This window comes from Myxine glutinosa, chromosome 11, assembly GCF_964187855.1.
Source record: "Myxine glutinosa chromosome 11, kmMyxGlut1.1, whole genome shotgun sequence".
Taxonomy (NCBI): domain Eukaryota; kingdom Metazoa; phylum Chordata; class Myxini; order Myxiniformes; family Myxinidae; genus Myxine; species Myxine glutinosa.
This window is the reverse complement of record NC_136271.1, coordinates 115,513,082-115,528,977: the sequence shown is the minus strand read 5'-3', so window position 1 is coordinate 115,528,977 and position 15,896 is coordinate 115,513,082. Positions and strand designations below refer to the sequence as shown.

Below are 15,896 nucleotides of genomic sequence, written 5' to 3'. Positions count from 1 at the left end.
AAGGTCAGAGGTCATGTTAGGTAAAAATGTGATAACTTGAGAACAGCTGAATGGATTTAAATCAAACTTGGTGCAAGTATTATAATGATGTAATAATGTGGGCGGAGGCATATCGGTCGTGACGTCGAAGAGTGTTGTTCCAGTTTAAAGTGGAATTCATTTTCTCTTTTTAATATTGAGGCACCTGTCTGCACAATGTTAGCTTGGCTTTATCTGCAATCTACATAATCACAGTCAGGTATGGAAGCATGTGCCAGAGCAGGGTGTCGCCACATAGACTTCACGTCGGTACTCCAGGGGCCTTCTTCTGGCCAACCCCCAGGCAGATGCCTGGCTCATCCCCATCTACTTGAGATGCTGATCAACCTGTTGGAACTACGAGGTAGGTCGGCGGCCCCTTGGCCTTCTCCACTCACGAAGCTCCTTTGATGAAAGAATCTGGCGAAGCAGGATCAATGTCAGGAAAACGAGCCACATGTCCAAACAGCCGCAGCTGATGCTCACAGATTGTATAGGTGACAAATCTCATCTGAATTTGGATAGGACAAATAAGCTGTGCAGGGCCCTGGGACATCTGAAGATCTCATCAGAAAGATTCTCAACGACTCTCCACAAACGCTCATTGGACACCCATAACAAAGTCTGACCAGCTATAGTCAAGGATTCTCCAAAGAGACCTGGTACTGAAGGAGTTTAGTCTTTGTCTCAGATCCTTGGGCAGAGTCTAAATCTCACATTCATAGAGTGGAAGCACCAAGGACCTAAAGACTCAGACTTGCATCCTCCATTCCTCCATTATAGCCGTATCGGTACCGACAGCGCCACACCCCATGGTCCAGTGAATCCATGACTCCACTGGGCCGACCAAGCCATCTCCCGAATTCTGACTCACAAAATGTGGAGACATGAATATCACATGTACTATCAAATGCGAAGAAAGGCAGATATTTTTTACGATATGATTTGCGACAGCAGTTTCAGGTATGATTTGCATCTATTCTTCTTTTCTGCAATAAAGCTATTATGAAAAGAGGTGGAATTTCCTGCTCTGCAATTTGAGAATGCCTGTACAGAAAAGGTTATATTGTCAATGAAGCAATCAGTTTCTTATATTATCGTGGTTTTCACCTAGAAGGTAAATATCAAAGTCCTTTTCAAGAAGGAAGAGGTAGGAAAAGCAAAAAATACACAAAAAACACCTGTATGGGAGTTTAAGAAAGATTTTAAAATCGTAATTGATGAGATTGTGAAAATTAAGACATCAAGTTCCACAGTTTCGGAGCATATCGAAACAATGATCGATCATAAACAGTTCGGAAGAAAATGAAGACCTAATTTGTGACAAAGTACCAAGAGATCCCTGGCCTTGTTTGACCGTTGCTTTCTTATGAAGTGTAAGGTAAGAAGTGTGGGCAGGAACCAATTTATTTTTGGCTTTGAAATTTATGTAATATTTTAATACCAATACGTTGGTGGACTGGGACTTTTGGAGTGTTTTGAGGATTGATCGGATGTGATGAAATGAATTAACTTGTACTATGAGCATGGCTGCCATATTCTAAATGCATTGTGAGAACTTGAGGGAACAAAGAGAAAAAGACGTAAAATGTCATAGCCCCATTGGTTTACTAATTTTGCTGTAAGGAGTTAAAGGGACGCCAGTCGGCCATCTTTAGTCGAATAACAAAACAAAATCTTCTGCATATGTATACTCTCATGTATTGTCTTTTTGCCAAGTTCAAACAAAATCGGTCCATGCATGTCGAGAAATGGCTGAGGGCAACGTTAAGTAAGAGAATGACCACCAGTCAGCCATATTGGATCTGATCTCGAAACAAAATGACGTGCTTATGTGGGCCATCCTTCATTATCTGTGTGCCAAGTTTGAACAACATCGGTAAATGCATGTCCAAGAAATGGTTGAGGACGTGTTCAACATCGGGGTTTTTTTACAACTAAAATGGCAGCCAGTCGGCCATCGTGTTCAACATCGGGGGGGGGGGGGGTTTACAATTAAAATTGTAAACCCCTTCCCCCCGTCCTTCCCCCTTTCCCCCCCTTTTCCCCCATCCCCTTCCCCCCCTCTCATCCCCTCCTGCCCTCCCCTCCCCTTCCCCCCTCTCAACCCCTCCCCCCGACCCCACTCCCCCCTCCTCCCCTCCCCTCCCCTCCCCTCCTGTCTCCCCTCCCCCGCCCGGCCGGGTACTTCTGCCAGTAACACATAAATTGAAAGAAAGTCGAGAGTTATTAATTAAAAGTGCATATATATGAACAATTAAAATGGCCACCAGTCGGCCATTCTTGATCACATCGCGAAATAAAATGATGTGCATATGTATACCGTCATGTATTGTCTTTGTGCCAAGTATGAACAAAATCGGTCCATACATCTCTGCGATATAGTTGTGGATGGACAGACGGACATATTATGAGACCTAATCCATAATGGTCCGAGAGCTAGGTGAATTTTATTTGACATGGAAACTACAAAAGCTTTGTCATGCTGGTGTGGTACAGGTAGCTTACCTGACCCCAGAAAGCCAATTCTTAAGTGCAGCTAGCGGTGGGTGGAGTAGGGGGCGCCACTCAAAGTACCCCCCAGATTGGTTTTATTTGACATAGAGACTACAAGACCAACTCATATGCCAAGTGGTAGGGTGATCTCCACCGACTACAAATCTGCAACTTAAGAAGAAACTTTCTGGTGGGGAGGTCACTTAAGAACAACATTAATTAGTGCTAATTAGGCCTTTATATGACATATAAGCTACAAAACTGAAATCACATACAACATGTAGAGAATGGTCCCCTCATCAATAAACAACAACTTAAGAACAGAATATGTGGTGGTAAGGTCACTTAAGAAGAGGTCAAAGGTCACGGAATAGGGGTTTCCAGCTCTTAATTACTGTTTGATTACAACATTCCACATGATACACACATGGCGTTGTCATTGAAACCTATATCAGTGGAGCCTGAAGTGAGATACATGAGAAGCAGAAATTTTACAATACCATTTCCTTTGATTTCAATCAGCGAAAACATTTTTAAATGCACCTATTTGACCCCCATGGCTAATAACACTGTTATTTGACATGTAAGCTACAAAACTGAAATCACATACAAAATGTAGAGAATGGTCCCCTCATCAATAAACCACAACTTAAGAACAGAATATGTGGTGGTAAGGTTACTTAAGAAGAGGTCAAAGGTCACGGAATAGGGGTTTTCTGCACTTAATTACATGAAAAACTTGTAAACTGTGAAGACATTGTAAAAGCTGTAACATTTATTATAACAATTTCTGCTAAATTAGTACAGGTAAAATTTCTTCTAAATTACTACAAGTAATTTCTTAGAATTGCCTGTACAAACTATACTTCAACAATTTCCGAGAAATTATATTTGAGGAATTCCCTGTCCAGCAATTTCCTGTAAATTATAAACTCCAAGGATTCCTCATCTAACATACTTGAAAATAATTCACCAAATTCCGAGAAATAATATTTGAAGGACCCCACCCACCGCTAGCTGCACTTAAGAATTGGCTTTCTGGGGTCAGGTAAGCTGCTGTACTACACCAGCATGACTAAGCTTTTGTAGTTTCCATGCCAAATAAAATCCACCCAGATCTTGGACTATTAGACCTGTCAGACATGTCAACGATTAACGACATACCTAATCTAATTTACATTGTAATGCCCTGAAAGAGAGGTTTTGCGTTTCTGATTTCCACACAATCTGATAATAGGAGCATTATAATCGACACATGCAAAAACCTTCAGAGATCCATGTTTCATTTTCTCCATAAGAAATAACATGCCCCCAACTTTTGTTGATTTTCAAACCCACTAACATATGTCATTTTTTTATTTCAGGTGAGGCCTATGCTTGATTATGGAGCATGCTAGCGGGGTAGCTCCTGACCCTGGCAGGAAGTGTATCCTCCATGTGGGAAAAGCAGATGAGACCACTGGCAACATCGCACCCATCACTGAAGACCATTGGTCATCCATCATCAATGTAGCAGCAAGGAGGAGACAAAAACGAAATTTTGTCACATCCAAGTACTATACGATAATTCAGTCGCTGCCAGATGAATCCGACAGTAGCCATGGCTATCACGTGAACTGTTACAAAAACTTTACTGCCGTGCCACGTGATGATACAACAGAAAAAACCCAGACACATGCATCAAGTGAGAAGACCCTGCGTTCATCATGTGATTTTGCCCCGTCAACGTCTACCTCGGGTATTTTCCCACGCATTTGCCTGTTTTGCAAGAAAGCTAGGAAGAAGAAGTAGGGTGGTAGAGAAGAACATCTTGGTGAATGTGAAACTCTCGAAGCTGAGATAAAAATAAAAACTGCTGCAGCTGATAAAAAGGACAACAGCCTTCTTGGACTGATCTCTGGTGTAGACTTTCGATGTAAAGAGGTTCGGTACCATCACAGTTGCAGAAGTACTTACCTTTCCAATGCACAGTCTCTCCATAGGCCTACTGCTATTGCAGGTAGCATTTCTTTGTTAGGTTTATATGCTCACATCGAGAAATCAGTTATATTTGGCAAAAGGCCTGAACTTCTTACATCCATCTTCACTCGGTACCAAGAGCTTTGTGAAGACGCCGGTGAGACTCCAATTTCTACAGCCAGAAATTTGGCAACAAACTTACAGAATAAATTTGGTGACATAATTAGGGTAGAGTGTAAAGATAGGGCTAGAAAGGCAGGGGCCATTGTTTATCCCACAGGTTTAGGTGAGCACCTTATCCATACAGCCTATGATTATGCAGCATCGCCTGAAGGCATTCAGTAGATGCCCAGTAGATCTTACACTGGAACAGACAGTAAATGCCGATTCTGCATCCAGACGGACTGGTATATCATCCATGACAAACAACTTCAGTGGACGTCTTCGCTGGATGTTAACCAAGTCCACCAGAGCAGCAATTATATCAAGGGCATTAGCAATGACCGGACTATCTCAAACGGAAGACATCACAGCTGAACTCCGCCCAGCCCGCATCAGAAGGGACACAAGCAATTTGCATAAGGTTGTAAACCAGATAAAAGACTCATGCAATCCATTTAAGTACACTGAAATATCGGATAGGCTGTACAACATCAGCACTGGTAAGGCAGCGACAGATTCCATCAAGACATGTTTGCTGGCCATCCGGGAGAAAGGACAAGCCAGATACAACGAATTTGTTGATGCCTGCATTGAAGATCCAAATCGGTTTGAACGGCCAATCAAAAGGGAGAAGCTCAGAACCTTCACGGAAAATGGCACAGTAAATAAGCGTAACAGAGACAAACGTGTTGCATCACTTGTGTGCACTCGTGACCTTATGGGACGCCTGGTTGTCATTGCTTGTCAGAGAAAACTTGATTTGAAACATATCTTTTCATATCCACTGACACCGGTTCCACTGTCCATGTGCAGCACAGACGGTTGTATGGTCAAGACGGAAAAGAGTGGCCTTCTGGAGCTGTTAGAGAGCAAAGTTCCCTCTGTCACACCAAGCTCAGTTGATGCCTATGTGGTTGATGGTATGTTCCTGCTACATGTTCTTCCACCCCACATTCCAGGAACGTATGGAGCCTTGGCAGCCGGCATTTTAAGACAAGTCACCGCTCTCTCCCGTGGAAGAGTGCATCTCATCTTTGACGCATATCCAGTCCTATCAATAAAAGACTGTGAAAGAGCAAGAAGAGGTCTGGATCACACAGACAAGAAAGAATACGCCATATCTGGACCTGAACAGCACCGCCCGAGAAATATCTTGGATTGCCTAAAGTCAAGATCATTCAAAGAGCAGCTACCAAAATTCCTGGCAATGGAATGGGAGGCCCAGCAATATGCAGACATATTTCAAGGACGACTTGTGTATCTCTCGTATCTTGGAGCATGCTACCTTTTCTACGTGAAAGATGGGAAAGTCATGAAGGAAGAAGTAGAGACCTTGAAAACCAATCATGAAGAAGCTGACACCTTGATCTGCACTCATGTTAGTCACATTGACAAGGAAAATGCAAAGAACATAGCAGTCAGGGCATCAGATACAGATGTCGCCGTCATTCTGCTGTATCACTGCAGGCAGTTCAAAGCACATATTTGGATGGATGTTGGGACATCGGGAAGGAATGACAGGCGATTCATAGACATCACTGCAATTAGCAAAGTCTTGGAACCCCCACTCTGTCAAGCACTAGCTGGCTTCCATGCATTTACGGGATCAGATTACACATCTGCCTTCTTCAAAAAAGGAAAGAAACGTCCCTTCAAAATTATTGAGGGTTATAAGGATGCTCAAGACGCATTTGCAGAGATGGCAACGGACAACTTGGGATTGGATTCAGTGGAAGTAATCATGTCTTTCACTGCAAGAATGTATGGAGCCAAGCCAATTCAAGCACTTTCACTCAATGCACACCGCTATAAAGTGTTTCAGAAGACATATGCACCAAAGGCCACAGCGAAGAATCCTCTTGAGAACCTTCGGGGCATCGATGCAACCATGATACCACCGTGTGAAGCCGAGGTCTCCCAGCAAATCAAGCGTGCATCATTTGTTGCCAAAATGTGGGCGGATGCCAACAAAAAGATGATATGTCAACAGCCAACTGCAGAAAATGGCTGGGAGGTTCAAGGGGCAAGCCTACGACATCATATGGTTTGATGGACCACAGATACCTGGATCTCTTGTTCCTGATGAAGGAGAAACTGAAACTGATGCCGAGGATAATGACAACTTTGAACCCTGCTCTTCTGATGAGGACATTTTGCAATCCGATGAAGATGAAGAACAGTAACTCTTAATTTCAAATCTCAGATACAATGTATGTTACACTTACAGGAGGACAAGGCACTGCAAACAGTTTCCAATACGTTTTCTAACATTCTAAACACTAGGAATTCGTCGAAGGATGCATTCAGTGTTTGGTTCTTGTGCAGGAGTGTTTTGTGCTCGAGTTTTAGGCCTACTTAATTATCCAGGTGTTATCGATGTACAGTGTACAGTAGTTGCCATTTAACTTTCCAATCAGATTGAGAAGGTTAAATGCCCTGTTCTTAAGTGACCTCCGCACCACAATTTTTTTTCTGAACTTGTTGTTTATTGATGAGGGGGCCATTCTCTATACATTTTGAATCTGGTTTCAGTTTTGTAGCTTACATGTCAAATAAAACTAGTTCAAAGGTCATTCAGTCAAAATTGGCATTTTTGACCTGTTCTTAAGTGACCTCCCAAGCACAAATTTTATTCTTAAGGTGGTGCTCGTTGATTAGGGGACCGTACTCTACATTTTCCATGTGGTTTCAGTTTTGTAGCTTACATGTCAAATAACAGTGTAAATAGCCATGGGGGCCAAATAGGTACATTATAAAATGTTTTCGCTGATTGAAATCAAAGGAAGTGGTAAGATTGGAAAAATTTCTGCTTCTCATGTATCTCACTTCAGGCTCCACTGATATAGGTTTCATTGACAACGCCATGTGTGTATCATGTGGCATGTTGTAATCAAACAGTAATTAAGAGCTGGAAACCCCTATTCCGTGACCTTTGACCTCTTCTTAAGTGACCTTACCACCACATATTCTGTTCTTAAGTTGTTGTTTATTGATGAGGGGACCATTCTCTACATGTTGTATGTGATTTCAGTTTTGTAGCTTATATGTCAAATAAAGGCCTAATTAGCACTAATTAATGTTGTTCTTAAGTGACCTCCCCACCAGAAATTTTCTTCTTAAGTTGCAGATTTGTAGTCAGTGGAGATCACCCTACCACTTGGCATATGAGTTGGTCTTGTCGTCTCTATGTCAAATAAAACCAATCTGGGGGGTACTTTGAGTGGCGCCCCCTACCCCACCCACCGCTAGCTGCACTTAAGAATTGGCTTTCTGGGGTCAGGTAAGCTACCTGTACCACACCAGCATGACAAAGCTTTTGTAGTTTCCATGTCAAATAAAATCCACCTAGCTCTCGGACCATAAGGCCCCGTTGTCCAACAGGGGGCTAATCTACCAACAGGGGGCTAATCTACCATTTTTCTCAGAGTTGGCTGAACGGATCTTCGTGAAACTTTCAGAGATTCATCAGTGAGTGCCTGGGAGTGTTTTACGCAAAAAAAAAAAAAAAAAAAAAAAATGAAAAAATGATCGTTTTTTTGGAGTTTTTAAAAAAAAATCTCTCGATAGTGCCTAAGTCTTTTAAAATTAATGAGAGTTATAATACAAGTACACATTCGCATAAGATAAATACAAAACAATCACCAGACATTTGAACACAAATAAATCAAACAATTCCGGAATTGTACGAATTTGGTAGTATGGCTTCTTCTTCTTCCTGATCGGCATCACACTTAACTCAGAAACGTGAGCCACATTCACCCACCAGCATATATATGAACCCCCTTCCTCCCCTTCCCCCTTTCCCCCCCTTTTCCCCCATCCCCTTCCCCCCCTCTCATCCCCTCCTGCCCTCCCCTCCCCTTCCCCCCTCTTAACCCCTCCCCCCGACCCCACTCCCCCCTCCTCCCCTCCCCTCCCCTCCCCTCCTGTCTCCCCTCCCCCGCCCGGCCGGGTACTTCTGCCAGTAACACATAAATTGAAAGAAAGTCGAGAGTTATTAATTAAAAGTGCAAAAAAAACCGGGATTGCGGCATATCAATTTTTTTGAGTTCCTTAAGCTAACTCTAGATAGCAATTGTCGCGTTTGTGGGAAAAGGTGGCGATGATGACTGGGAACGAATGCAGACTTAGCAAAGTGTATGACAAGTTTAATGTGACGATCGGTAAAGGAAATAATATTGAAAGCATGTATGAGGTCATTATTGGCTGACAGGATGGCCTATAGGTACGCACATTCGCCTCTAAGCTGTCTAGCCTGGGTTTGAATCCCGCCCCAGCTATAAACTGTCATCCTCGTTTTCACGAAGGGTAGGCAAGCCATCGCCGGCACCATGAACAAATTGCGAATTTCTGCCCTAACTAATGCTGGGAGAGGGATGGCAAACCGCCGAGCATGAACCTGGCTTAGAAACTGCTTTGGCAGATCCAACGCTCGGTTAACACAGAGTAAGGTACATTGGATCGGATAAAGGTCAGCATCAGCATAGGGAAGGTAATTTGGAAAGGTGATCATTCACAAACTCTCCTTTGTTCTCACTCCATATCTGCAACTTGGGATATCGTTAGACCTAAACTCTATACAAATTCTAAGATAGGGCAAATGTATGAGAGAAGAGGCAGGTACACCTGCTAACAGAGATGCAATGTACATATCGTTGTGGAAATGACTTTTATGGGTGACATTGCTTAGCTTAGTTTAGTTATCTCCGTAGTAAATGTCTTAGAGTAAGCGTGACGTAATTTAATCGTGATATTAGACATACATCGCTTTATTTATCGACGGATGATGTCCACCCTACCTAATGTGTGAGTCTAAAAACCACCGCTATCCCTTTGAACCTTTATTTAATGTTCTACCCTCTGTAATTTGTCTTGTATGTTCTTTTAAGCATCTGGGTGGGCCATCAGCACGAAGTGTAGGCGAGAAGAGCCACCACCACCATGCTGGTAGCCCCCAGCACCACCGGGGTGAAAGGTTGGGGAATGATCACCCCTACCCAAACTAGGCTTCCGCTCAATTGTGAGTGAGCGGGTAGGTGTGCAGTACGTCACTGCAGAAGGTGAGGGCCAGATACTACAAGTGTTCGTGCAGCTGGGAGAAAGAAGGAGATATATAGGAACCACCAGGCTAAGGCTGCACGGGTCTGCAGGGCTGCCATGAGAGAGCCACGCTTCCACCCAGCCAGCCACACCTCTGCATGGGCTGGACACTGCAAGGACACCACTGCACTACCCCCTTGCATCGGTTCCAAGCTGGGTCTTGCGACGATTCGGGTATTTCCTCTCTTGTCACCTCTATATTTTGTCTCTCATGTGGTATGACTGGGATCTCAAGTTAGATAACTAAGGAATCTTTCGATTATTCTGTTGGCTTTCTGGACGTGGTATTGGTAGTGGTTGAGGGATTTTATTGTCATCATTATTATCCCTGCTAGAGGAGAGGGTATTGCATTTGGGTCCATTTGCTTGTTTGGTTGTTTGTCTGTCTGTCTGTTAGTTTGTCCGCACAGAACGTGAGTATGCTTTTCTCTGCAACCGTTTTCTCAATGCCAAGACATTTTCCCCATTGGAGCACCTCCATGGTAGAATTTTAAAAATATTTATGACGTCATATGTCACGTGGTACGGGCGCCATCCTGGAAACCCGCAAAAAACCTTGCACCTCTATAATCTCCGAAACCGCTCTATGGAAAAATTTGAGCCATGGCTCATTCTCAAGTCCTCCTCAGGGGAAACAACATGTATTAATGATGATATCATTGGTGCCTTCATTATGACTTCATAATTAGACAAATAGAACGCTTGATCCCACCAGTTTGAAATTTCTTGAGCATGATCGACACAAAAATCACATGGTTAGGCAGCTATATTGGATTGAACATAAATCTACGTCATCATTAAACCACACAAGCACAGCAGCTAACAAACACCACACAAAATGCACCACACAAACACGTCCTGGCGAGGGTCTGCAATCTCTGATTGCTCTTTCTTGTTGTTCTTGCTTCCATTATATTATTATCCCCTGTGTTAGCTTATTTATTAAATATACCTGGTCACGTGAATTTGGGCAGTCATGATAGTTCTTGCAGTTTGGCAAGTCCGTTAAAGGACTAATTGCTTATGAGCGACCAGCGCTTATAAAAGACTATGCTGTGCCCCTCACCGGCTACAATCGGCCGTTAATTAGACATCAGGTATGGCACCGAATCAGCAGGAAGCACAAGACATTGGCTAACTCAGCGGTCCCACCCAAGGACTTCAAGAGGCAGCCCGGGCCCCGAGGCAAATAACCTCGTGGCCCCCACCCCCACCCTTTCTCTCTTTTATAACTTTTAAAGGAACTTTCTGAAAGTGGAAATGAAAAAAAAAGAAAAAAAAAAAAGAAAATGGTCAATGTTCCTGTGTCCATCGTATGCAATGTTATCAGGAAGTTTAAGGCCCATGGCACCGTAGCCAACCTTCATGGATTTTGACGAAATTTTATTTAGCCGCATGATCGAAAATGAAGGAGATAGTGGGATGTTTGGACCGATCGAGTCAATTCACACCCTCTACTGTTGAACACTTTCTCCATAAGATTGGCAAAAAAATACATGAGAAGATGGTTAATCATTTTTTTTGGACAAAGAGGATACAAATCCATTTCTTTGTAGCGCACATTTCTGGTTAATCACCATTTTGTGTAAAGTTTGAAACTGTACCATTAACAGCGGTAAATGTTGTTTTGTTTCCAGCAAGAAATCCGGCACAGAAAGCAAAATCAGCTTCTGGGTTTAAATATAACGATGAGGAAATGCGGATGAGCCGATGAGGAGTTTCACTGTACCGTTGAAAAAAATTACAGGAGAAGCTTGGGCCACTCAACGGACCCCAGGCCCCGAGGCGGCGAACCCCACCCCCGACCTCCCCTCTCAACGCCCCTGGTCACAACAAAACGGCATTGTGGCAGTGGACACGTGATCTGGCTCAGGGCCATCGACTCAGTTGGCCATCGCGGCCGTCGGTGTTGGTGATGATGCAGTAATCAAAGCGTGATGTTATTTATGAGAGCATTAACTCAAGTTACAGTTGTCCTCGGATATCAGCAAAAATGTGTTTGCATAATATTGCGCAGACACAAGAAAATATATTTACAGATTTTTGCAAAAAGTGCTGAACAGAGGAAAGCGTGGGGTCAAAAGTGACATCCATATTCGAACCTGTGGAAGCAAACATATGCAGTCTCAAGTATAATTTGTAAGTGTCTGTTGTGGGGACTTAGGGAAATTTAAACGTGCAGAACTGCATGGAACCAACCTCTTCCAATGGAACGGGAATTTTAAACACTGGAAGAGGTTTTTACGTGCGAACGCTTTCTCTTTTGCTCTGATGAAGGATTAAGGTCCGAAAGCTTCACTTTGATTCATGGCAGATGAATTACCAATTCAGATATCAAAGGTGGATGGAGGTTATCTTTTCACCACTGTCTGTCTGTTTCTCTGTCCGTTTGTGAACAAAATATCTCAAAAAGTTGTGGACGGATTTGGACGAAATTTGGCGTTTGTGACAAGGACGGAATTATTAGATTTTTGTGAAGATCTGGATTCGGATCCGGCTACTAGAATTTAAAAAAATGATTCTTCACCATTGGGAGATTGGGCCAAAAACGATACTTAGCAGGATATCTTAAAAAGTCATGGATGGATTTGGACGAAAATTGTTGGACAAAAATACAGAAAGTATTCAGACCCCTTAACTTTTTCACATTTTGTTATGTTGCAGCCTTATGCTGAAATCGTTTGTGTGACAAGGAAGAATCGATTAAATTTTGATGAAGATCCGGATCCGGATCCTGCAAGTAGAATTTTTCAGTGATTCTTCACCATTGAGTGATATGGCCAACCAGGTGGAGGTACGCTCTCCACTGAGTGCCGTTCTAGTTTCTTACTTGTTTTGACTTCTCTTTCTGCCCGTGCAGACCATACACATAAATCATTATTTTAAAAAAATAATTCGAAACAACTACATTCTTCATTGTTAAATCTTCATTTGAAAACCGACAACATTATTCTTCAAAAAATTCAAATATATGTAAATAATGACGTTACGAAATCCTTATAATATATCAATTATCCTTACCGTCGACGAGGTTTCGGACAAGCGTCGTTTACAAAGCTCTCAAGAACCCAGAGTATTTGTTGCAACAGGAAATACTGTAGTAAGTAATGTGCCGCTTAAGGTTGAGGTATAAGGGGAAATAGAATGAGGAGGGGAAAGAGGCACCATACATCTTTGTTCCATCAGCTCAGCGCCTCCTCCTCTGGGGGTGAAACGCCCCTTTGTCGTAGTCATGAATGTCTCTTCTCATGGAAAGTTCGGTTCAGTTTACAACTTTTCCAATTCTTAAAGTTCTACCTCTCCAGTAATGAGAAGGACAATGTTCTGAATCCAGCTTAATTCCAATTAGTGCCCATCAAAGAACACATCCATGTGTGTGTGTATATATGATTTATCAATGGAGGTCCGTGGTTCAAGTCCCGTATTGGGTCAGATTTTTTTCACACTTAGCCCCACGCAGGAATTTAATTCCTGTTTATAAAAAAATATATATGTGCATATACAGTGCATTCAGAAAGTATTCAGACCCCTTCCCTTTTTTCACATTTTGTTATGTTGCAGCCTTATGCTGAAATCGTTTAAATTCATTTTTTCCCTCATCAATCTCCACTCGATACCCCATAATGACAAAGAGAAAACAGGATTTTAGAAAGTTTCGCAAATTTATTAAAAAGAAAAAACTGAAATATCACATTTACATAAGTATTCAGACCCTTTGCTATGACACTTGAAATTTAGCTCAGGTGCCTCCCACTTCTCTTGATCATCTTTGAGATGTTTCTACACTTTGATTGGAGTCCACCTGTGGTAAATTCAATTGATTGGACATGATTTGGAAAGGCACACACCTGTCTACATAAGGTCTCACAGCTGACGATGCATATCAGAGCAAAAACCAAGCCATGAGGTCGAAGGAACTACCTGCAGAGCTCAGAGACAGGATTGTGGCGAGGCACAGATCTGGGGAAGCCTACAAAAACATTTCTGCTGCATTGAAGGTTCCCAAGAGCACAGTGGCCTCCATAATTCTTAAATGGAAGAAGTTTGGAACAACCAGGACTCTTCCGAGAGCTGGCCGCCCGGGCAAACTGACCAATCAGGGGAGAGGTGACCAAGAACCCGATGGTCACTCTGGCTGAGCTCCAGAGATCCTGTGTGGAGATGGGAGAAACTTCCAGAAGGACAACCATCACTGCAACACTCCACCGATCTGGGCTTTGTGGCAGAGTGGCCAGACGGAAGCCAAACAGTTCAATCTTGGTTTCATCAGACCACAGAATCTTGTTTCTCACAGTCTGAGAGTCCTTTAGGTGCTTGTTTGCAAACTCCAAGCAGGCCTTCATGTAATGAAAGGGGGTTCTATGGTATGAGACCCAGGACGAATAAAGTTCTGTATAACAGTTAAATAAAGAATTGTGGAGACCAAATACTTTTGTGAATTTCAACTTATTTTTAGAAAATGCGTGCCAATAGTTTTTGGGTGCCAGTTATTTGAACAAAGTGCAAGGGTGCCAATATTTTTGGCCACGACTGTATGTGCATATGTATATAAATTGTCGGCACCCAAACAACATGTTCATTAAATAATTAATCAATCAAGATGTTTTCAATGCGGAGAAATGAACTCCAGGATACTGAACTGCTTTATTAAACGACCCTCCCAAGCTCAACCCTCTCACCTGCAGGTCACCGTGGCTCCTTGCCTCCTCTCTCCTATTTCCCGATTCATTCTCTCCCCTGATTGTTTTGTCTAAATGTGCCCTGACTGTGCACTGTTAGTTCATTCCCTTTTGCCATGTCGTCCCGTTCTTCCATGAGCCTCGACCTTGCATAAAAAATTCCTGCAGGGCTCTTTAAACAAGAATGTTGTTTGTTTGCGCACCAAGGTTATCGGACTGATGGAATAAACAAAATAAATTCTCACTGACCTTCATAGTGATTGCTCAATAACCTATCTTTTGGCCTTGTTGTTTGTGTTTTGCGGGAAGAAGTCCTTTCAAATAGCAAGCTTGTGCACTTCACCCTCTCCACTGTTTTCCCACTGTTTTCCGCAGTCGGGCCACTTGGCTCCAAAATATACCGTGAAGGTCAGTCCGCCATATGGAAAACTGTGGTTCACATTCAGCCTTCTGTCCTGTAGGCGCACACGACAAAATTATAACTCATGTATAACACTTGAAAGTTTTGTGTGTGTGTGTGTGTGTGTGTGTTTATGTATGTATGTGTGTGTGTGTGTTTTTATGTATGTGTGTGTGTGTGTGTGTTTATGTATGTGTGTGTGTGTGTGTGTGTGTGTGTTTATGTATGTATTTGTGTGTGTGTGTGTGCTTGTGTTTATGTATGTATGTGTGTGTGTGTGTGTGTTTATGTATGTATGTGTGTGTGTGTGTGTGTGTGTGTATGTATGTGTGTGTGTGTGTGTGTGTGTGTGTGTGTGTTTATGTATGTATGTGTGTGTTTGTGTTTTTGTATGTATGTGTGTGTGTGTGTTTATGTATGTATGTGTGTGTGTTTATGTATGTATGTGTATGTGTGTGTGTGTGTGTTTATGTATGTATGTGTGTGTGTTTATGTATGTATGTGTATGTATGTGTGTGTGTGTTTATGTATGTATGTGTGTGTGTTTATGTATGTATGTGTATGTGTGTGTGTGTGTTTATGTATGTATGTGTGTGTGTTTATGTATGTGTGTGTGTGTGTGTTTATGTATGTATGTGTGTGTGTGTGTGTTTATGTATGTATGTGTGTGTGTGTGTGTTTATGTATGTATGTGTGTGTGTGTGTTTATGTATGTATGTATGTGTGTGTGTGTTTATGTATGTATGTGTGTGTGTTTATGTATGTATGTGTGTGTGTGTTTATGTATGTGTGTGTGTGTTTATGTATGTATGTATGTATGTATGTGTGTGTGTGTTTATGTATGTATGTGTGTGTGTGTGTGTGTGTGTTTATGTATGTATGTGTGTGTGTGTTTATGTATGTATGTGTGTGTGTGTGTGTTTATGTATGTATGTGTGTGTGTGTGTGTGTGTTTATGTATGTGTGTGTGTGTGTGTGTGTGTGTGTGTTTATGTTATGTGTGTGTGTTTATGTTATGTGTGTGTGTTTATGTTATGTGTGTGTGTTTATGTTATGTGTGTGTGTTTATGTTATGTGTGTGT

General features: G+C 42.3%; 3 protein-coding genes across 5 annotated transcripts in view; all 3 read right to left on the bottom strand.

Moving 5' to 3' along the window:
- Positions 1 to 12,936, bottom strand: part of LOC137436964 (cholesteryl ester transfer protein) — a 111,797-nt gene extending 98,861 nt beyond the window's left edge. The window contains exon 1 of one of the 2 annotated variants that reach the window (XM_078787043.1): positions 12,757 to 12,936. The gene's annotated coding sequence lies outside the window, so the exon portion shown is untranslated. The remainder of the gene's footprint in view (positions 1 to 12,756) is intronic. The other variant, XM_078787042.1, reaches the window with a different exon arrangement.
- The window catches only part of ICE1 (interactor of little elongation complex ELL subunit 1), a 524,149-nt gene that overhangs the window by 215,372 nt on the left and 292,881 nt on the right, over positions 1 to 15,896 (bottom strand). The window lies entirely within an intron of this gene.
- The window catches only part of AHCY (adenosylhomocysteinase), a gene marked incomplete at its 3' end in the record, with an annotated part of 390,713 nt that overhangs the window by 303,966 nt on the left and 70,851 nt on the right, over positions 1 to 15,896 (bottom strand).